Raw genomic sequence first — 21,824 nt, forward strand, 5'->3', positions numbered from 1 at the left:
AGCTTTTGTCAATGACTCAGTGAGTAAAAATGTGCTCTTTGTCAGAGAGAGGAAACAGGGAGCAGCACTAGGCTATCTGTATGCTGCGTGAGTCAGCCACAGTTTATGCACCTGCTGTGACTTACAGTCTGAATGCACTGGCTGCATTCTGAGATGCTGGTGTTGCAAACAGATGGATTTTGTAAATCCTGATAATGTTTCTGTGTGTAAGAGCTTCCCAGCAGAAAAGGATCATGTCCACGTGAGTATCGGATCCACTTACCCTTATAGATTTTAGAAGAGTAGCTTCATTTTACTCAGGCTGGAGGTATAAATAGATTCATCATAGAGTGGGTACTTGATTGTGTTTGTGAGAATGGCAAATTTCAGGAAATTAAATTTTAAATTAGCTGCTCTTAGCTGTACAAAGAGGAGAAATGTGTGCCTTTGGACACAACCTGGCTCTGGAGGGCTCAGTTCCAGCATTCTCCAGCAAAATACCCAACCTGGAGATAACACAGGAGGCTGTGTGCTCAAACAGCTTGTTCTGCTCTCTCTCAATCACAGGGTTTTAAGCCAAAAAAGTTACTGGAATGTTTTGTTCTCGTAAGGTTTAAGCAGCTTAGGGAGGGAAAAATGCGTAACCCCTTTTCTATGTAAGCTTCAGACTTTGACATGTACTCAACCTTTTTTGCTTCATGCAAGGGCAGCCACCTTTCCATGGGATGGGAATAGAGAAGTAAACAAGGAAACCAAGCCTGATAAGAAGGGGAAAAGGGTCCTGGGAGTTGCTGCTGTGAATACAGCTGAAAGGGAAGGCGGGGAGCAGGAGCACAGCCTGTGCATCAGCAGTTTACACTTGCAATTGCTGAAATCTTTCTACCCCCCTAGGCAAGGAGGCTGCCACAGGGCAAGGCGCATGCATGCCACACACCTGGGCATGCACACCATCACATTCCAAGTTCACTGGCTGTTCTGGATTGACCAAAAATAGCAAAACAAAGAAAAAACCCCAAACCAAAACAAACCAAAAAAAAACCATGGTGAAGGTTAGCGTGCTTCAGCAGTCACAACAGGATGCTCTTTGTCACCCGTGGAAGTGGCCTTTCTTGGCTGCCTTAGCGGTGGGTTTAAACATGGCTGTGGTTCAGTGGGAGGAGGTGGGAACTGCTAAAAATCTCACCCTTTGTTTTTGAGGGTGCTCAGGAGCTAGTGAGGTGCAGGGAGGTTGCAGCATGACCATGACCCCACTGCCCGAGCTCAGAGGAGATTAGCAGAAGGTGCACTTAGAACCTGGTGTCCAAGAGGCTGAACCCAGCTCTCTGTTTAGAGGGGTGTCATGACACTGTACTTCCCTGCATTGCTGGCATCATCATTGTGGAATGCTAAAAACCTGCTGCACACTGTAAACCCCTAGCTTTCAGAAGCTATCAGAATTTCTTATGTGGGCAATTAACAAAGGCAACCCCATTGTTGCTGGTGGGATTTATCTGGGTAAGTCTCACATGTGTTATTCTTCTACAAAAACAAGTGATCAACTTTTTGGCTTGGCCGAAGTTTCCTAAGATAAATGTCTCCCCTCATTTATTACTAATAATACACAGCTTGTGGCCATGTGGCGTGAGTATAAACAAGCTGAGCAAATGTCTAGTATGGGAAGAGATAAAATGTTAATGCAAAAAATTGATTCGGTGATCTCTTTGCAGGCAGTGAGATGGATACTCCATTACCAGGCCTGGCTCTGTAATATAGTAACTGTGTGATTAGTACTTAGTGACTGGAGTTTATTTCTTTTCCTTCCCAATCATTAAAGCCATGTTGATCTGCTCAGAACATATCGATACTTTCTGAATATATAGGCAAGCAAATCAGAAACCACAACAGCCCTCCTAGGCTCTGTTTCTTTCTCTGTGCTGACATGCAGCGGATCTTGGCAGACAGAGGTGCCTCCAGCAGGACAGGGCAGAGGACAAGAACAAGGGGATGGGGCAGTACCTGAGCTGTCAGCTCTCAGAAGTACTGAGTCACAAGACCACGAGGAAGATGACTGGGGCAATGCCACTGTTAAAGGTGGGGGTGAGCACCACCACAGCTGCTGAGCCCATGGAGCAGCCCCCGTTTGTTGTGCACCACACACAGCTCACACCCCTGAGCCCAAATATGAATTGCATGAGCCTGCCAAGCAAAACCCCACCTGGGCAAGACCCAAATCACTTCCCTGTCCATTCCTGGCCACAAAAGTCTTGTTTTCTGAGGTGGTTTCCTGCTTCCCTCCCCCATTACTTTCTGCAGCATTTCAGAGACTGCAAGGCAAAGCTGCCCTTAATGCAAAGAACCCGGTGTCTCTCTGCACCACGTGTCCACAGGCCTTTTAGCACAGCAAATGCAATTATTTTGCTTTTGATGATGTCTGTAGCATTTCCCAGTCCTAAGAGATCTGACCCTTCACCACCACTCAGGCCGCTACAAGTGGTGCTCAAAGTGGGACCGTTGAGTGTCGTGGCTGGGATTTTCAAAGGTGTTTAAGGGGATTAGGTGTCTACTTCCTGAACTTTTACAGGAAGAAAGAATAGCTAATTCCTTTAGCTACAACTACTTGTAAGAAGAGGCTCTCTGCCCACAGTGTTCAGCAAGGATGCTCTCATGCATGCTGTGAGCTGACCTGTGTGAGCACATCTATGTTCTTGCCGCTTGGCCCAGGGCAAGACGTATGTAGGCTTAGTGCCAAAATTACTGCAAAGATGCTTGTTCATGTTCTGTGGGAGGAAAATCCCCAAACAGAACAAGCTACACTTATGAATAAATATTCATCTGGCATTCAAGAGGAACGCAAAGATGCATCTCAAGTTGGTTTCCATCTGTTAGTGATGATCCCAAGCTCCATTACTGTAAGCAGAACCCAACCAGCTAATTTGTTCTTCTCGCCTTACACCTCCAATGTCAGAACAGAAAGGCTTTTATCTATCCAGGTCTGTGTTACCATGCAAACTGTCTGCCTGACTAATGGACTTTATCAAGAGCAGGAACAGTGCCAGGGCTTTGACTCAGCAGGCAGATGATGACCACAGCAAGTAGGAGGGAGGCATGGTCAAAGGGAACAGCCACCCATCGCTCTGGGTGTCTCCTTGCTAAGGGATGTTCCTGCTAATGTGCATGGATGGACAAACCAGACCCTATTTTATCAGATAGAAGCAGTGTTGTCATGCAGTTTAGATGTAAAAAATCATGCTTGGGTCAAAGGAGAAACCTGTATTGGTAAATAAAACAAGCCAAGACATTTTTCATCTTCTTCTGGGCATTTTAAGGATAACTTGCACCCATTGAACTCTGCACCCCCAAACAAGAAAGGTTTCATCCTCACTGCCTGCTGGCCCCTGCTGTCCTCACCTCCAAACCAGAACAGCTTCATCCTTGCTACTTGCTGGCCCTATTGTCCTTGAAGCTGGGCCACAGCATCTGTGGCAACAGTGGTTGGGACTGGCCAAAAGCCTTGAGGGATCAGTAGTTAACATGAGGGGGGAGGGACTCCAGCCTGTTCTCTGGCCCTCTTTAGCCCACTAGCCTATGTGTAGCCAAAGGGTCTGACTCAGGAGTCAAGCCCTTTGGTCTAGGGAGTCCAAGGCCAACTTTTCTCAGTGCTGTGGGTTGTGCTGAGCCTGTGAGTCTAAACTGGGAATTCCCAGAGGGACTTGAATTCCCCTGTAATTAGTAAGAGAGCCTGGAGACCACATACTGTCCCACTTACAGCTCATTTCCACTGGACAGGCAGTGGGCCCAGATGGTTGATTTTGATACAAAACATGTTTTCCCTACTTTTGTTGCTCCCTCCCTGCTGCTCATGTGTTCGTTTCATCCGGCTGTGGCTCCCTCCTTGTTGCAGCCTGACTGTGGCCATGACTCCCCATGACTCCCAAAACAGCCCTAAATGTGGGGCTCGATACCTGAGTGTAAACCAACACCCCCCCACAGAGCAGTACCAATCAGCAACACAAAACTGAGTCCACGGCAAAGGAAATGGATAGAAATCTCCCCAAACCCAACTTCAAAAAACTGAAAAATAACCTGCTGAAGCCACTTTATTTCTGGGCTTGTATTTCCGACTGATACTACTGTAGGTGGACATGCAAAAAATTGTAGGTGTCCTGATGAATTAAATTTGGAGGCAGCTGATGATGTCATGTTACATTATAAATAGTGTTCACCTAAAGCAGTCGAATTCATTCTTACAATCCTTTTTTTTTCCCGTCCTTGAAATCCTGGTGCCAAGCCCAATAAATTGGTAGAAGAACTCCCACTCACTTCAGTAAATTTTGGATCAGATCCTGGAGGATCAGCCCACAGGAGCTTTACAGAGAAAGGACTTGCAGACAGCAGTAACAGATTGATGAGACCATTTCTACGACCAAGCGTTTGCAGACAGGGGTTAAGTTTCCATGGCCAAGCACTAACAGACTTAAACCATCATCTTAATGGCCTGTGCATCCATTATATTGAAAGCGAAATGAGCACATCTGGGTGCCTGGACATGAGAGTGATTAACAAAGGGGGAAAGAAAAGGCAGACAACTGAGTAGGTAAAGTGAAGAGTATGGAAGATTGTCGTTCAAAGAGCCATGCTCAAATGATGAGTGGCATGTGCTCTTTCACAAACATGCCATACTGACAAATGAGCCCAGTGCTTGATTTCCACCTGAGCTCTGCTGTCAGAGCTGTACTGCTGACACAGAAGTGCAGTTCCTACTCGGTTTGGTAGGAGCTGCCTGTACGTGATGGAGAGCACAGCGTGAGCAGCAGGGCCCAAGTCAAAACTCTTAACATGAGGAAATTGGGAGTTAAGTCTAACAACTGACTGCATGCTCAGAGAGAGGGTTTAAATAAACACGCTTCGGTGAGGGGACAGGCGATATGTTTGGAAATCTAGGCAGGCTCTTTCTGCCGTCTGTGTTTTGTTTCTGAATCCAGTGCTATGATAATGAATAAGCTGTTTGCTCTTTCGACTGCACACCACATGACAGCTAGTTTCCATCCAAAAGCTTTGGCCCCTGCTTGTAAATTGATCCTGTAAAGTTAACTCCTTTGTTCAAGAGGTTAAGTATGTGATGTATCAATTGGGCTTTTTGTGTAAAAGCCACAGAGCAATACACTTACTGAGCCATATGTATATTGCAAAATAATTTGCAGTAAAGGTATGTGGAGGAGCAAAGATGGATCATACAAAAAATGTAGGCTCCAGCTCAAAAAAGTATCCATTTAGAACAGAGCAGAATTGAAGCATATGCTTAACTCCCACTGAAATATGGTTTCTAATCACATGTTTCAGGTTAAGCATGTGGTTAATGCTCGACCCAATAGGGAAGGATTTAGACATATGTTTAAAACCTCTGAACTGGGGCAGGGGTTAGAAAAAGGTCTCTGGAGTCTGGATTGACCAGACTAGGAATCCAAATTTGCACCTAGGCTCTACCAAACGTGGCAGGGAGACCCCAAAAGGGAAGAAAAAGTCTGAAGAAAATAGCAAAATCACCTGGAGAGACTTCAGAAGACCAGAAACACAATCTTGGTTTGATACCAGCCAGAAAATAAGGCAGTGACACCTCCCTGGGATGAAGCAGCACAGACAGGAGCTGATGAAATGTTGGGCTTCACCACTCCTACACGGACACACTGCTTACAGTCAAGTGGATGCTGAGGACACCATCCCTGGACTCACATGATACTTTTGACTCATTCTTTGGCACCACTTTGGGCTACATTCCCACTGCAACATGGTGACTCTACTATCTGTCCCAACCTCCCACGTGACAGTAGAGAACCAGGAAATGTTCTCAGATATAGGAGGCCACAAAAGTCCCTTCTGTGCATGGAAAAGTACCTACATCCTATATCCAGGGAGCAAAAAGGGCTCCTGTAAAAGTAACTTTGCCACCATGGGAATTCAGAGCAAACCATGAGGGAGAAAGGGTTCTTCCTTGCAGGAAACAGGGCCATCTTTGCATTGTCTTTTTCAGTGAAATCAACATTGCCTAGGTAGAATGACGTCTCCTCTGACATCTCAATCCCTGCCGCCCACCCTCCTGGCAGTGGGATCATAAGCATCTTCGACAACAGACAATTGGCATTTTCAAAACATGTTAAATTCTTCCCTTCTGCTGCAGTGCATTTGGACATGGAACATACTGGCAACCTCACTCAGCGTTATTGTTTTATTAGAAACTCTTTAAGGAGCATATTTGTCTTATCCTTTCAGCTTTTTGTTATTTCTCTCTGGTAGCAAGAACCAACAGCCAGCAAGGTACTTTCCAAAGAAAACAGAGGCACAGCCTCTGCCTTGCAGAGCCATCAATCCCTTTAAGATCCTCTGCAGTGTTGTGAAATGAAAGAATAAGAAACCTAACCCCACCGTTGTGAAAATGTAAAGGTACTTTTAATATTTCTTTTTTCTCTGTGCTTGTGTGTGTGTGAGTGTGTTTAACCTTTGTCTCTTAATAAGAAGGCTTACTTTTCCATTGAAAATGGGTAGACTGGGAGAAGAAGTGTTCTCCTTGATTTCCCTGCCTTAATCCAGTTCCTGCTCCAAGGTGAAGCATCCAATAAGCTGTGCTGTTAAATACCTAACATGTTCTTCCTCCTTGGGGACACTGGAACAATCAATTCCTATGGATGCCTCAGCAAATCCTGGAACAGCACTGGCTTCAAAGGGTTCAGAGGGATTTCAGGAGCAAAGTCAGCCTCTCGTTTGATCTGAAGCAGTGGAGCTCTGCCGCCTTCCTCAGAGTTCTGCCAGCTCGTACCAGGTGGGGATCTGGCCCTCAGCCTTTATTAATTATCACACGCACTCAGAGATGAAAAATGCATTTATCACGAAGCAGAGAGAAACCCATCAGCTGAATGAGCTGCCAAAAGGGAAGGTGTTTGCTCAGTTTGGCTCAAATGGGCATTGCCTCAGTGGCACTGGGCACAGATCTGCCAGGAGGAGGGAAACTCTCACTGATGGTAACCAGCAGCGACAGAGAGAGACCAGACAGTGCTTTGGAGTTCTTCCCTGCCCTATTTTTCTGATGCCTGTTATTTAACAAGGAATCAGGTCTTCCCTGTCACTAGAAACTATGCCAGGCAAGGCCAGGCAATGTCCTGTAGGAGCAGAGGGCTCAGTGGGCTGTGTGGCTCAGTTCAGATAGGATTTTGAGGACAAATTTGGGCTTCTGGGGATTGGAGCTATAGAGGGGATGACTGGGAGCTCCCACTGGAGTAGGGCTGCATGCAGTGATGGTAGTGGGTGAATTCAGAGCAGCTGACTTTCCCTGGGCATTTATTTCCCTGGTTTGGGAGTTTCACAGGGATTAGGGAAGGATTTGTCAGACTGTGGTGCCAAACCAGTGTTTATCCACAGAAGCCTTTTGATATTTTAATTGTATGAGAGATGTCTAGCTGGCATCTCTATCCAAAACCTGGCCAGTTGGTGGAAATGGAAGATTTATGCCCAGTCTTTGTTTTAGGGCTGAGGGTGAGCAAGGGGAGGGCTGAGGTTTCTTTTGTCTGACTGTAAAGAGATGCCCCCTCCTCTTCAACTGCTTCCAGCTCATCCTCCTGGCTGGCAGACACAGGGACTCTCCTGCCAGGGCTGGGGAGGGATGGGAGAACCAACAATGGCTCCTTTGGTGTGAGAGAATCAGTAACAACACAAAGCCCCCTCAGATGCACACGTGCCTTTCTGTTGACTGCTGTGGGAGTTGCCTGCATATTTTAGGAGACAATTAGGCTGATGCTGCGTACACTGCCTATTCACTCTTCCGCTCCAACCCCAGGGAACAGGAGAAATGATTTATTAGGGAGACAGACTTAACATCTTCTGGCTTTGGTCAGCTGTCATGTGAAAATAGACTCATTGAAGGCAATTAGTATCAAACCTAATTAAAAAACAAAATCTCTCATTGGTTTGCTCACAGACAGCTACTTCACTGGAGCACAGTCTTGCAGGGGGAGGACGAGGACAGTGGGAGAGGAGATGGGGAGCAGTGGGGAAAGAGCAGGAACACAGCACAGAGCACCCAAAGGTGGATCATTTTTCCAAGCTCCCACTCACACTGAGGGCAAGGGCAAGAACCACTCAGGAGCACTCATCCCCTCACAGAAGATTGCCCAGCAAGAAGAAAGTCTCCGTCTTGCTCTGCTGGGGCTGTGCAATGACCTGAAAGGCTCAAGAGAGATGGCTTGTGTCGGCTGGTGCATATCCAGACAGTTCATGAGAGACTAGCTCCGCTCTCCATGACAAATCCTCACTAATCCTCCAAAAGCAGAAACAAAAACTAAACGAGTGATGCTGCCTGAGCTTGTAAACAGGCTCGGGTGACATTGTTCGACCTTTGGTTCCTGCTCAAATGGGGCTGGATAACCCCCAACAATCCCACAGGGTTTGCACCAGCAGAAAGCCCTTTTTTCTATAGGTGCCAGGGTGAGCTGCTCACCCCTTTGCAGTGGCTTTGCCTGCCAGACTTTACATCCTTGCTGCTGCCCTGCAGCACGATGTGGAGCCCCACATGAGCTCTCTCATTGAAAATGTGCTCGTTCTGCCCTTGCACCTGGGCCTCTGTCAGGTTCATTTAGTGACAATGATTGAAACCATTGCAGAGAGGGTGTTCTGTGCCTTTACACTGAAATGTGCCCTCTTTTGGTGTCCCAGCCCAAGCCAGCGGCACCAGAATGGGAGATGGTGTGTGAGTGATGGGGAAGCCCTTGTGAGGCTGGATTATGTTCCCAGTCCCTGTTAGCCCCGTGGTGGGGGTGCTCTCCAGGCCCACCTGCAAGCAATGCCCTGCCAGGGTTCCTCACTTAACATGGTCCAGGGGATACAGCAGATGCACTTCTGATGGCAAATTAAACATGATCAGGAGTCTTCTCTGGTGTTGTGGACAACCAGTTTAGAATAGCCTTGGTTCTGTTAAGATTTTCATATAAAGAAGAGGTTTCATCTCCTAGTTTCATCTGGGATAGAGTTCACCTTGACTTCTAGGATTTTTTGATTTCCAGAGCAGTGCAACCTCTTCTAAGTTGCCTACTGGGAGAGGTGTCTGACCCATGCTAATTCCTGAACTGTGATGGGGACTTTTCTAATAATATAACAGTGCAAACAAGTTCCAGTGCTTTGGAACCCTGTTAGGAATATTTAATGTATCAGTCAAAATAGAGATTCGATATCTTCAGTCTATTCAAGTTCATAGAAGATTTCTGTGATTGAAGGAGCTACTTGAAAATGCCAGTGGTGTGGGAGAACTTTGCAGGACTGCTGCTCTGGGAAAAGCAATCACTGCTTGACCTGAAGCCATTATTAATCTGAGCATGAGTCTATTCAGCAAGTTCACATCCGCCGCATCTGCTGCAGCCAGCGGCTCTGGAGCTCTCGCTGCGCGCCCGTCCATCTGCTGAGCATTCCCTGCACCGCCCACCTTCCCGCCCCAGCCCGGCTTCCTACAGGCGAGGAAGGAGACAGGGGTGAGGACCGCAGGTGTTTCCAGCGCAGCCCCGCTGGGATGCAGCGGTGCCTCGGGCGCCCGCCAGTGATGTCAGAGAGGGGATGTGCCGATGGCCATGCGTCTCCTTCCCCACGTCCCGCTTGCTCTGCCTCCACCACTGCCTACACATTCGCCACACACAGGACCTGAGAACAGCCTCAACAGAAAGCCAAAGCAAAGCTGGTCCTCTAGCGTTACACACTGTGGCTTATACTAGAAAACAGACTATTCCAAACACTAGGAAAATTTGGATCTGGAGTCTACTCCTTGGGCTTATTTAGAGCTTAATTAAAATTAAATATATTTCAATTAAGTACCCATATGCCTCATCAAAGCTTAATAAATCAGATGACACATTGCAGTCAATTGAACCAACCACATTTCAGGAAGCAGCACTGTACAGTGTGTGGTTCCATATCAGCAATGTGTACAGAGGTAAGAGAAACTCGCTGATGAGTCTATACTAAACCATGTGATCCTACTCTGTTCTAGTAAGATTTTCATATAAAGAAAATGCACTCTCTCTGGGAGAGAGTGCATTTTCTTCTTCGTAGCTGGTGCAGTGCTGTGTTTCAGAGTCAGAACGAGAATAACTGACAACGCACTGGTGTTTTGGTCGGTGTAAAGCGGTCCTTGCCCTGAGTCAAGGACTTCTCAGTGTCCCATGTTCTGCCACTGAGCAGGTGCACAGGAAGCCAGGAGGGAGCACAGCCAGGACAACTGACCTGAACTGGCCAAAGGGATATTTCACACCACAGAACATCCTGCTCGGTGTAAAACTGGGGGAGCTGGTTGGGAGGGGCCGATCGCTGCTCAGGGACGGGCTGGGCATCAGTCCATGGGTGGTCAGCAACTGTATTGGGAACCCCTTGTCTTTCTCGGGTTTTATTCCTCTCTTTTTTTGTTATGTCTCCTTCCATTACTATTATTGGGTGTTTTTTTTTTTACTTTATTTTGATTATTAAACTGTTTTTATTTCAACCCATGTGTTTTACCTTTCTCTAATTCTCCTCCCAGTCCCACCAGGGGTTGGGCGAGTGACTGAGTGGCTGTGTGGCATTTAACTGCAGTCTAGGGTTAAACCACGACACTTCCTTATCTGAGGTTTCAATGAAACTTGGGTTCCTGTTCTTAAAAGGAACTGATGTATACCATAATCTGTCCAGTCTACTCTGAGATGTTTTTCACCCCAGGTCTCCCCACATTGCAATGAATCATTTCCCCAAAATTATGTGTAGATATTTAAAATATATGCCTGGTGTATTTTAAAAACAGAGCTGTCAGTTTTGTGCTCCCTTTGCACAGTCTACCAAGAAGATTTTGAAGATTAACTGTTTAATTAGACAGCCAGTATTAGATCTTCAGCTGTATAAACTGGGGCAGTCTCACAGAAAATTCCCATATACGATCCTTATCTCAGTTGTGCATATGTCTTCAGCCTTAAACTACTCTCTTCTTCTGCATCCTGCTAAAAATCCCATGGGTGGAATAACATGTTATGTATCTAAGTGGGGGAGAGATGCTCTCATAGCACCTGCCCTGCAGCCCACAGAAGGCAGTGAAAAGCTTCACTTTGATTTTAAGATCAGGCCTAAGCCTGGCACAGCAAGGCACTGCTTAAGCAAGTAATTTACTTCTACCACATGCCTAATTTTCAGTAACTTCAACAAGACTCAGAAGTGAGATTTTCCAGAGATTAATTTGAGAACATGATGAACAGGTTGCTGAATCAGAGCCTGGCTGAGGTTGTTCCATTTCAGAAACTGGAACAGGGGTTGCACTGAGGGATGCTGCTACAGACCTTCCAGGGAGGATGCTCTCACTGCCACTCAGTCCATCACATGCCAAAGCTTTCAGATGTTGCAGTTAACCTGCCACAGTCACTACAGAAAAGTCCTTCACAACTTAATAGGAAATTCCAGACTTGCTAATGCCTATTTTGGGGCTTTTTAATAGTTTTAATTTTAACAGGAAATTACATATAAAATGTTGTAGAATAGACAGGAAATCTGCTCAATTTCAGGGGGTAGTTCTGATTTTTTCTACAGTTCCCCATCCTTGAAGACCCTCATGATTTCACCAATGTTAAATTCTGCAGGACTTTTCCACAGAGGAAATCTGTCATTTATTTTCTTTATAGTTCTAACTGAGCAAATACAGACAAAATAAAGTTTACTGTGGCACAAGGGAGACTTGAATTTGAAGTCACTTTTCAATTGCTTGACGTTATAAATACCTGGAGCTGGGACTGATATCTCATGTCCAACAGCTGAGTGCACTGTTTTAAAAATCCTGTTGCATGAGCAAATGAGAAAGGGGAAATATATTACTCAAAGTTTTACATTTTGCAGGACTTTTTTTTTTTTTTTTTAAATTTCTTCCTCTATCTGCCTTAATTTTAAGAGGCTAATTCACAAAAAGTGTGCTTTTCTCAGTCGAGAGAGAGCTGTATTTCTAAATTATTACATCTAATCCAAACTGGATCTTAATCCATGTATTTCCTCCAAACCTGAGACTGTTTGAGATTCAGGGTTGTGATTCAGGTACATCTTCCTAGTGAAGATTAATTACATCTGGGTTTCCCTTCAGAGACCTAAAAGGCTGCAGAAAGACCAGCAGAGCCAGATTTTTAAATGAAGGAAGACCCACTGGTGCACGTACATCTTCATATACCTAGTTCATATATGCAAGAGCAGGATGATTGAGTATTTGTATATGCCTTTTTCTAATTGGGAAACTAAATATCCAGGTGCAGATTCATAGAAAGAATGGAGAAAGAGGGCAGAAAAGAGGTAGAATAGTGGATTATCAATTTCTTCTTAATCTATGCTCCCAAACACCTACACTGTCACCTTCCCAGTGTTGGGCTCCATCCATTCCTGCCATTCAGGCACATTTTCATACATACCCAGGCGTGGCTGCTGAAAAATGCATATTTTGATTCAGTGCTCTGGAAGTCTCAAGTCTGCATCTAATATTTCTTTTCCAATTATTGTTGTGAATGGATACAATATATTTTAGTATCTTTGTGCTAAGAGTCCTATCTGGAGAGAGAGAGGTATTTCCACTGCACTGCAAGACCATTACATTTATTTGCACAATTCACTTAACTCTGGTCCATGATATTGCCAGAAGCCCTTGATGGAATTACGGTTCCATAATTATAGCTTTATAAATTACAGCCCTTAATAGCTTTAGGGCTGGATTCTCACTTGCAGTAAATCATCAGGGCTTCATTGATTTTATTGAAGTATATGGAGGTATGTCAACTTACACCAGCTGAAATCTGAGGTGAGATCTTCACCCTTTGAAGTCATTGGGAGTTCTGCCATCAGCTTAAAGGCAGACTGAAATTAACCCTTGCTCCTCATTTTTCATAGCCACTTTGTTACCACAAACTGCATTGAGACAATAAATGGTTGAAGGTAATGTTATCACAAACCAAGATGCTACTGCTAATTAAAATCTGTCATTATCACTCATACTCTAAAAGGTTGGGCACTAACAGGTTTGATTCCCTACCACTCTGCACCTTGGATTCCCTTTGTATAGACCAAAAGCAGCAACCCACCCTCAGCTCCTGCAATACCCTAATACATTTTTATGGATGTTCTTAAATATGCACACATAAATTTAAGCTTTCATAGTATGTCACTGTGCACTCTCAGCTAATTTACTGTTCTTATATGAGCCTCAGTGAGATGAACAAATAAATAACTAGAAAGCATACAGCATTTTAAATGGTCAGCAGATGGATGGACAAGTTCATGCAGGCTCCTCTGGTAACCTTCCCAGCCTTCTGCCAAGAATCCAGACAATGGCAGAGGAGGTTAAAAAACTGAGTGTGGGGCAAAGCATTGCACTTGGAGAAACAAATATAATACTCATGTGTGAGTAGAGAAAGTCACTCGCTGCCATGGGTCAGATTTGACCTAGTATTGATCACTTGGGAGGGATGCAACTATCAGTCACTTAAAGAATAAATATATAATACTCTGTCAAGTCTTTCCCATTAAAATAACATATATAGCACTTATATAGCATCAATGGATTTTAATGGCCATAATACTTTTTTGAGTTTAAATTTTGATATTTATGTTTTCAATTATGGAAACAGAGCTACCAAAAGTTTCAGTCCAAAACAGCCACTGATTTTTTTTGGCAACTAAAATGTGCATGTCTGTGCCTTGCCCAAAGTCCATTTTGGCAGGCACATCAGAGATCAGCAGTTCCTAAGTCTGAGCAGTGAACTTTTGATTACAGCTTATTGCCCTCCAAATGTAATTCCTTTAAAAATCAAAACAGGTCCTCCAGAGGAGGATTATTAGAGGTCTGTTAAGGATAGAACAGCACAGGCCCAAATTTACCAACACAGGAGGTGGCTGTGTCGTAGGCGAAAGAAGGCATAAAATGTTTATCCCTTTAAGCCACAGTGACTGATGAAGGGTAAGCTGGAGGGAATGCTATCCAGAGACCTCTCCTGCACTGCACTGCTCCAGTTTTCCTTTCCTCTCTGCTTGTGGTTACAACTGCATTATTTGTTCCTCAGCTAAGATAAACACAACTTTCCCACACTCGAATCCGTTATGACAAATTTACTGGGCTTATTCAGAAAAACACTATCTGTTGCTTCTTGATAGCTCCACCACAGAAAGATAAGGGCAGGCTGATGAAACATGGAGCTTCTCATAACCAAGGAATCATGGCTGAGGGACAGGCAGGCAGTGAGGAAGCTCCTGCTCCACAGTAGGCTGTGCTCTCCTCAGCAGCCCATGGCAGCTGGAGCACCTTTCAGCTGTGACACATCAAAGGTGTCATTTGGGAAGCAGGCCAACTTTGACTTGTGTCAGGACCATGACAAACAAAAAGCAAAGCCAGAAAGTCAGGAAAATTTCAGAGTGCTGCAGCCAAACCATTTCCAAGGAGTGGATAACTGAGAAGTTAAAAACACTTGGCCAGATATTTTCAAGTGGATGATTCAACTTAGGATGATGCGCTGATGCCACGATCTGCCCTGCAAGGGTAGAAGTGGCTTCATCACAACTGGCAGCTGGAGTCCTTTCAGCTCCATGCAGCACGAAATGCAATGGCAGGGAAGAGCCCACTCCAGCACACACTCCTGAACCCACATGCTTTCATGTCAGCTAAGCCCTAAAAATAACATACTGTATCAAAAGTGATTTGATAAAGTCTATCCAGGGGCTTTTTTCCCTCTGCTTGAAGAATGTTGTAAGCAGTTTCATCTCGGTCATCCAGTACTAACAGATGCCTCTACTCCTTCCACTGATGGAGGAGAGCAAAGTTTTCACACAGGGAACACAGTTACTCCAACCTACCTGCAAGGCAATGATGAATACAGCCCTGGGGACCACATTTTTCTGGGTACAGCACATTAACAGAGCATTAACCGGGAGAACGTTAATTACACATTGTCGCTGCTGCTCACCCAAAAGGAATTCAGCCTGGCAAAGCATGATCATAAAAAAGTAGGCATTTGGAATGAATCAGTGTGTGTGTGACATATATAAATGCCATTTGCATCCTGCCTAGGAAGGCTCCACAAGACTCATGGCTTGCAGCTGGCTGCCAAGGTCTCGGCAGCACCATCAAGCACACCCTCAGATGATGGTCCAGTGACTCCGCACTCCACTTAATGAGCACTGACAGGGAGATTAGAACAAAAACCAAAATACCCTCTGGTAACATTTCTAGATATAAAACCTCCTTTTCTAGTGAGTTTTGAGCTCTATTTTTCTCTTAATAATTCTGTTTTAAGGCAGACTTCAACATTCCAGTGACCATGGGCCAAGACATCTGGGTCTCTGAGGTTAGAATGTGCTGTGAGGACACCGCTCCCTGATTCTCTGCCCAGTTTTATCCCCAGAGTCTCCCAATCTGCTCAAATCCACACTGTCCCCAGGGCCCACGAGCCAGATGGGTACAAGCCAGCATAGCACAACCTGGGCACTCAGCTTGCACCCATCCACCCCTCAGGGAAGGAGACCAGAAGGTCCATTTTGCCCTGTCTTGGTCTGCTGGAGATGCAACAGTGTAGAGAAGACAGTCCCAAAGAGTCAAATCAGGTCCTGTCAGTTACAGAGAATTACATTTGGTTTCCATTCAGACCAGTTGTTTAATGGAGTACCGATCATCCATCTTCAGGGCACTCTGAATGAAAGCATACCTGTCACCACCACCATTACCAAGTCGCTGTTCAGAAGAGCAAAGTGATCTGTATTTTAAAATCTATGCAAGAGCTACATTCAACAGCTGGTTCTGTTACCAAAACACTCTGCTGTTAATGTATGCACACACACGGGGCACAGCCTGGTGCGAGCGTGCGGCTGCGGGTGAAAGCCCCACTGCTTTATAAATTGTGCACAATCATCCGTAATCTCTGCAAAATACAAAGTACAGTTTGCTCTCTGTTGCCTGTTCTGCACAGCCCTTTCATTACAGAAACATCTGTTGGAAGTGCTTTAGCTAAGGGCTCGTCAGAGTTTCCATTATAAACCCCCATATTCAAGGGGTTACTGCAACTGAGCCATAAAAAGTTGCTCCAGGCTCAAACTTGGCATAAAAGGTCTCCAGTGGGAGAATTACATTTTTTCTAAACCTAAAATGTTAAAATACATGCAGTTAAACAAAAGAAATTCACTTTCCCTCAGAGACTGCCTCTTCTGATTCTATATGTGTCAGACCTACTTACGTGTACTAACATTGTGCATGAGCCTTTAAAAGAAAGCTATTGATTAATTCATTCATTAAGCTATTTGTTAAAATAAAGTCACTAACTTCACTGCCTTACTGATTCGTTTAAAATATAAGTGGCCAGGTGATTTCAGATAGAAAAGCAGCAACCAAATAGAAAATAAATTATCCATCTATATAAAAAGCAAGGGTCAGGGCAGCACTTTTGGGTCATATTTTCATCACCAGCTTTTAACTTTCCTCTTGCAGACAATGGGTTTACCCTTGGGTTGGCAGTAGGATCCAGTGTCCAAAATGACTGAGGGCAAGTAGAGAGGATATTTCTTTTCAGAGGCAGACTGCTCCAGCAGGATGGTAGAGATTAGCAGAAAGATGTTAAGTAGGAGGAAATATGCTTGTTTAGAGAAGATAAGCGGGGGTGGGTGGGGGTGTGTGTGTTTCACTGTACTGTGCTGATCAAGGCAGTTAAGGTGATCCACTGATCCACAAGCAGTGGTAGACACAAAAATCCTCCATGCAGCCTGGGGATGATGAAGAAGACGCAGAAACCATGGGAGAGTTCAATTTAGGAAAGTCCGGTTTGCAAGTAAAAGAAGATGAAGCAAAACTAAAACCCAGGAGACCTCTGAATTGAAAGAGGGCTCATTTTTCAGGCTTGAGGGTCTGAGCAGTGCTGATGTTCAGCAAGGCAGCCCTTGGGTATAGAATGAGCAAAACTCTTGTTACACCATTAATTGTGCTGCCCCTGGCAGCTGCAGCAACAGACCTCACTGCTGATCCTGCAGGAATTTAAGCCCATGAATAATCCCATTTAAATTAATGGGATTATGCTTCTGAAGTGTAGAGTTAAGCATATGTGTATTTGGTTGCTGGAGCTGGCCTGAGGTGACAAGCAGGCTTGAAGAGCACCCTGCCTGTGGTGCTGATGCTCTTTGTGCTGCCATCTCAGTGTCTCCTGTTCTTCCACCTATCCACTGGGGAGGAAGGCTGCTGAATGAGCTGTAAGGTCTCTAAGGAAAACTCCCAAAGTGGGGGAAGTCACACAGTCATTCACCATTGAAAGAGTGCCACCATTGACTGGCACCATTTCCTCTGAGTCAGTCCTGAACAAAAGTCCCAGAACAGCTTTAGATGGGAAACTTCTGATGGATGTGCGGTCCCTTGGAGGAGATGGAAAACAAACATCCTGCTGGTGACCGCCACATAAGGTCTCAGCAGCTCTCTAGGAGAGTTCATTTTTTTACCCTGGTGTTTCTGGCCAAGATCCAACCGCTGTAATTCCAGTTTTCTGGTTCACCCTCCCAGCATGGGCTCCTGCTCTCATGTGGCCTTGATTGCATTTCTGAACACCAACAAGCAGCTGCTGGAGCTCTGACGGGTGAGGGACGATGTCTCTGTACACACAGCAGATGACCCAGACACCCCCAGAGAATGAGCATGATGTGAAGAAACAACACTGCCTCCTTCACTTGCACTGAGAAGTGCTTTGGTTTGTATCAAAATTTGACATTGCTCAGCATGCTTGACTACAGCAAAGTGACTCCCCAGCCTTCACTGACATTGGAACAACTAGAGATTTCACTACGTGCAAATGTTCCCTTTAATCCCCTCAAAAGCTTCAGCTCTAACAGTGAGCTCAGGGAAAAGCTGTGAACACTGTGCAGTATCTTATATGAGTAATGCACATGTTACATCCTGCCTATGGACATAAGAGAGGAAAATTTCTCCACTGCATCTTGCTACCAGCATGCAGCATGCTTGAGAGGCTCCTGATGCCTGGGTGTTGGCCAATCTCCTCCAGAGCTCTGGAGTCAACACTGGCATCACCTGATGCCTTGTGGCACACCCTCTCTTGTGCATCAGGAGTTCCTAGAAAGAAAAAGTTCAAATGAGGAATCAGTCACTTAAGTCATTGGTTATCTGAAGTGAAGGGTACCCATGGCTTCCTTCCTTTTTCCTGTTTTCTACAACTTTCTTCTTAGGCAGTTGTCACCATATTTCTTAGATAAAGAACACTGGTATGACCCCTTCTCATATTATTAATTACTATTACTATAAAAAAGCAAAAATCCTCTCAATTAGAAAGAATATCCCAAATGTAAGACCTTTGACTGGATTGCTCCTCAGCAATTCAGTTTTCTACTTTTGTTTTATGTGAACCATGCAGATACATGTTTTGACTCGTTCAAAAACTCTTCTTGAAAACATAAAAAAAAAATATTAAAAATCTGACAACAAAAGCTGACATTAAGTATCTGGAAAGCTGGGATAGACATCAGCTAATAGGAATTTCCTGCTGCTACTATGAGTATTTTTACCATTAATGACTGTCATATTATTTACTTATCCCTGATTGTTGTATGATATGAGCAGATATCAGACAGGTCCTAAAGAAGCCTTCTGGAATAGACCAGTCTTTAAAGATTTGCCTTTGCAGTAAGAAGAGAACAATGTTCACAAGAGTTATATACTATTCTAGGTATTAAAATACTTTTCCTGAGCAGTGACAGCTAATGTCCCCTCTGTATATCATTCCATTTTGAAATTTCAGACATGCTCATCTCTGCAAGTCCAAGGTAAAAAAAAAAAGTCCTTTTCTTTGCACATTCCTTACATGAAAGTGCTGAAAATCATGTATTTAAAATGAAGGGGGATTTATGTGAATATGTTACTTTAACAAGAAACAATCTGGTATTTCCATAAGCAATTAGACTATGTTAATAGTCTACAATCTATCATGCCATGAAATGACAGAAGCAACTTCTTAACTATATAAAAGTGTCAGGCATTTTGCAAATGTTTCTACTTTAGAGAAAAGATAACTCACGTTTCCATCTGGATCCAGCTCAGCTGTTGTGAAATAGCAGCATCAGCATCCAGAACAGCAGAAACAGCAGAGAGTCAGAGTTCAGGTCCCAGTGCCATCCTGTTTTTTCTGCAAGAACAAGGCAAATGACCCTGGAAAAGTAGAGTAGAATGCTTCGGGGAGTGGTGCTACCCTTGCCTGTAAAGCTCTGAAATAATCACTGGGCATGTTGACTTGTCTTTCTTTTATTTTTCTTTTTAAATATGATCTGTGATCCTGTTAGCACTTTGTATGTTACACTGAAACTTCACATTAGGACTGGGATGGAGATTCCTTAGCTATTGTCCACAGAATACTGGTGAGCTCACTGTGCCTGCATTATGTTGGCTTTCATCCTGGACTTCATCTGAGAGGAAAGGAGCCAAGGGAAGGAGAAGAGATGAGATAAACAGCAAAAGCAGAACCCATGGTCAGCTTTTACAGGAAGGTCAATATCCATATTCCTTTAAAGACCTATTAAAAAGAGGCACAAATGCTTTTTCAGTATAGTTTTCCATGTAATGTAAATTGCCACAGGGATGTTACACAATGACTAGCAGGACAAGTGCCCATGAGGCAATTTCTTTTTTTGAGATGTGGAGCTCATCACAGAAAAGCTGGAAAACACCTGTAGGTGTGGGAATAAGTTTCTACTCTTACTGGAATAAAATACACCCTGGTCATTGTGCAGGTTTTTCAAGATGCCCCAGCATACAACATCTATTTCTGCCTGTCCTCCGAAGAACTACTTTTTTTTTTTTTCCACAGATGAGATAATTTACCTGGCATTAGCAGAAGAAAAGCCATTAAACCATAGAGTTAAGTTGGCCCATGATGAACAGAAGCCAAGTGACACTGGCAAAGGGAGGAAATGACGTGTGTGAAATGCAAGATTACGCCAATGCAGTGCTAGAATTGGCTTTCAATAGACCATATATGTTGCATTCCCAATTAATAAGTACAGCACTGAAGTCTGACCTGCAGACCACAGAAACTGAAGGAAAGTTTTCCATTGATTTCAAGGCCTTTGGATGACAAGCATTTGCAGGAAGCACTGTGGATTACTGGAACTGCCTCAACTATATGAAAACTCCTGAAAAATTTAGTTCACTAAGCTGTACCTCTTTCTGCCACTACTTCTACCTTAGCTGTCTGTCTCATGCTGATCTCTTTAAAACAATTATTTTTTTCTGGAAGTTTAAAAGCTTGAGTCATCTGAGATGATGAAGTTGCATGGAAAGCTCCTTTTCCACCTCCTCTTCCCGCCCCCACGTCACAGCACTGTGGAGGCCTTGTTCATGAAACTCATTAGAAGAGCTTGAAATCTGACAGTGAAATGGCTTTTCAGACATAGATGGACCTTCCCCATCTTTGAAATCCAGCATATATGCAGAAAAATCTAGGTTTCCATGACCAAAATTGCCCAAGACACCCTTGCTTTGAAGGATATGCCAGCCTGGAGCTGACAGGGACTGATTGTTCCACTCTGCTCTGCGCTGGTGCAGCCTCACCTTGAATATTGTGTGCAGTTTTGGTCACTGCAATATAAGAAAGATATTAAACTATTAGAGAGCATGCAAAGGAGGGCAACAAAGATGGTGAAGGACCTTCAGGGGAAGCTGTATGAGGAGTGGCTAAGGTCACTCGGTCTGTTCAGCCTGAAGGAGACTGAGGGGAGTTGTTGTTGTTGCAGTTACAACTTCCTCAGAAGAGGAGGAGGAGGGGCAGACACTGATCCCTTCTCTGTGGTGACCAGTGACACGACCCAAGGGAATGGCCTGGAGTTGTGTCAGGAGAGGTTTAGGTTGGGTATTGGAAAGAGGTTTTTCACCCAGAGGGCGGTTGGGCGCTGGAACAGGCTCCCCAGAGCAGTGGTCACAGCACCAAGGCTGACAGAGTTCAAGAGGTGTTTGGACAATACTGCCAGGCACATGGTGTGACTCTTGAGGATGCTCCTGTGCAGGGCCAGAAGTTGGACTCGATGATCCATCCTTGTGGGTCTCTTCCAACTCGGCATATTCTGTGATTCTGTGATTTTGTGATCTAGACTGCACCTGGATCAGTGCAGAGACCTCTGAAAATGCAAAACTCACCCCTGCTGAGAAGAGAAGGAGTGAAAGTCAGGATCAAGGAGTGAGAAACACGTATTCATATATCCAACAGGAAAGGGAGGAAACTTAGTGGCCAGAGATGAGAAAGAGGCAGCTTTGCTGCAGCTCTACCCACACAGCTTTACGTGACTGATCCACACTCCCTTACAGTATGGTTATGGTATATTTTACAGTATACATTGAATTTTAATTTTTCTGTGCAGGTTTTCACAGCCTTTCCTTCCTCCTGTGGCTTTTACTACCCAAGAAGGGAGAGAGGCGGAACGAAAAGCTGCAAAATGAAGGGAGTGTGGGTGTGAGGGGGTTTATGTGTGCTTTAGTTTTGAAGCTTTGGCCCAAAAAGAGATATTTTTGTTAACAGACTACAAAAGATGGATGATTTGCTGTGCTGAAAGAGTTAGAAACTCCTGCAACGTCAACACAGTTCATTGAAAGTTAAGAGGGGGCGTGTTATTTTTAGGTGCTAAGTAATTCACAACATTTTATGTTTAAAATAAAATATTCATCTGTATCATTATGAGTCATCTTTGTTCAGATAGTTTACTAAAATATTCTCCTTATGTAATACTATCATCCAACATGCCTGAGATCTCTATTTTATTTTAAAGTCAACATACCACAGAAAGTCTACAGATATATTTGTGTTTTTAAGGTTAATGGAGAAGCGAAA

At 44.4% G+C, this 21,824-nt stretch overlaps 1 long non-coding RNA gene across 5 annotated transcripts in view; it reads right to left on the reverse strand.

The window, feature by feature from the left end:
- The window catches only part of LOC126639536 (uncharacterized), a 105,496-nt gene that overhangs the window by 46,983 nt on the left and 36,689 nt on the right, over positions 1-21,824 (reverse strand). For 3 of the 5 annotated variants that reach the window (XR_007628832.1, XR_007628829.1, XR_007628831.1), the window contains exon 5: positions 19,026-19,156. The exons of 1 other annotated variant lie outside the window; for it this stretch is intronic. This is a non-coding gene — a long non-coding RNA (uncharacterized LOC126639536). The remainder of the gene's footprint in view (positions 1-19,025; positions 19,157-21,824) is intronic. One more of the 5 variants, XR_007628830.1, reaches the window with a different exon arrangement.

Source organism: Myiozetetes cayanensis, unplaced genomic scaffold, assembly GCF_022539395.1.
Source record: "Myiozetetes cayanensis isolate MyiCay16 unplaced genomic scaffold, myiCay2020 scf1, whole genome shotgun sequence".
Classification (NCBI taxonomy): domain Eukaryota; kingdom Metazoa; phylum Chordata; class Aves; order Passeriformes; family Tyrannidae; genus Myiozetetes; species Myiozetetes cayanensis.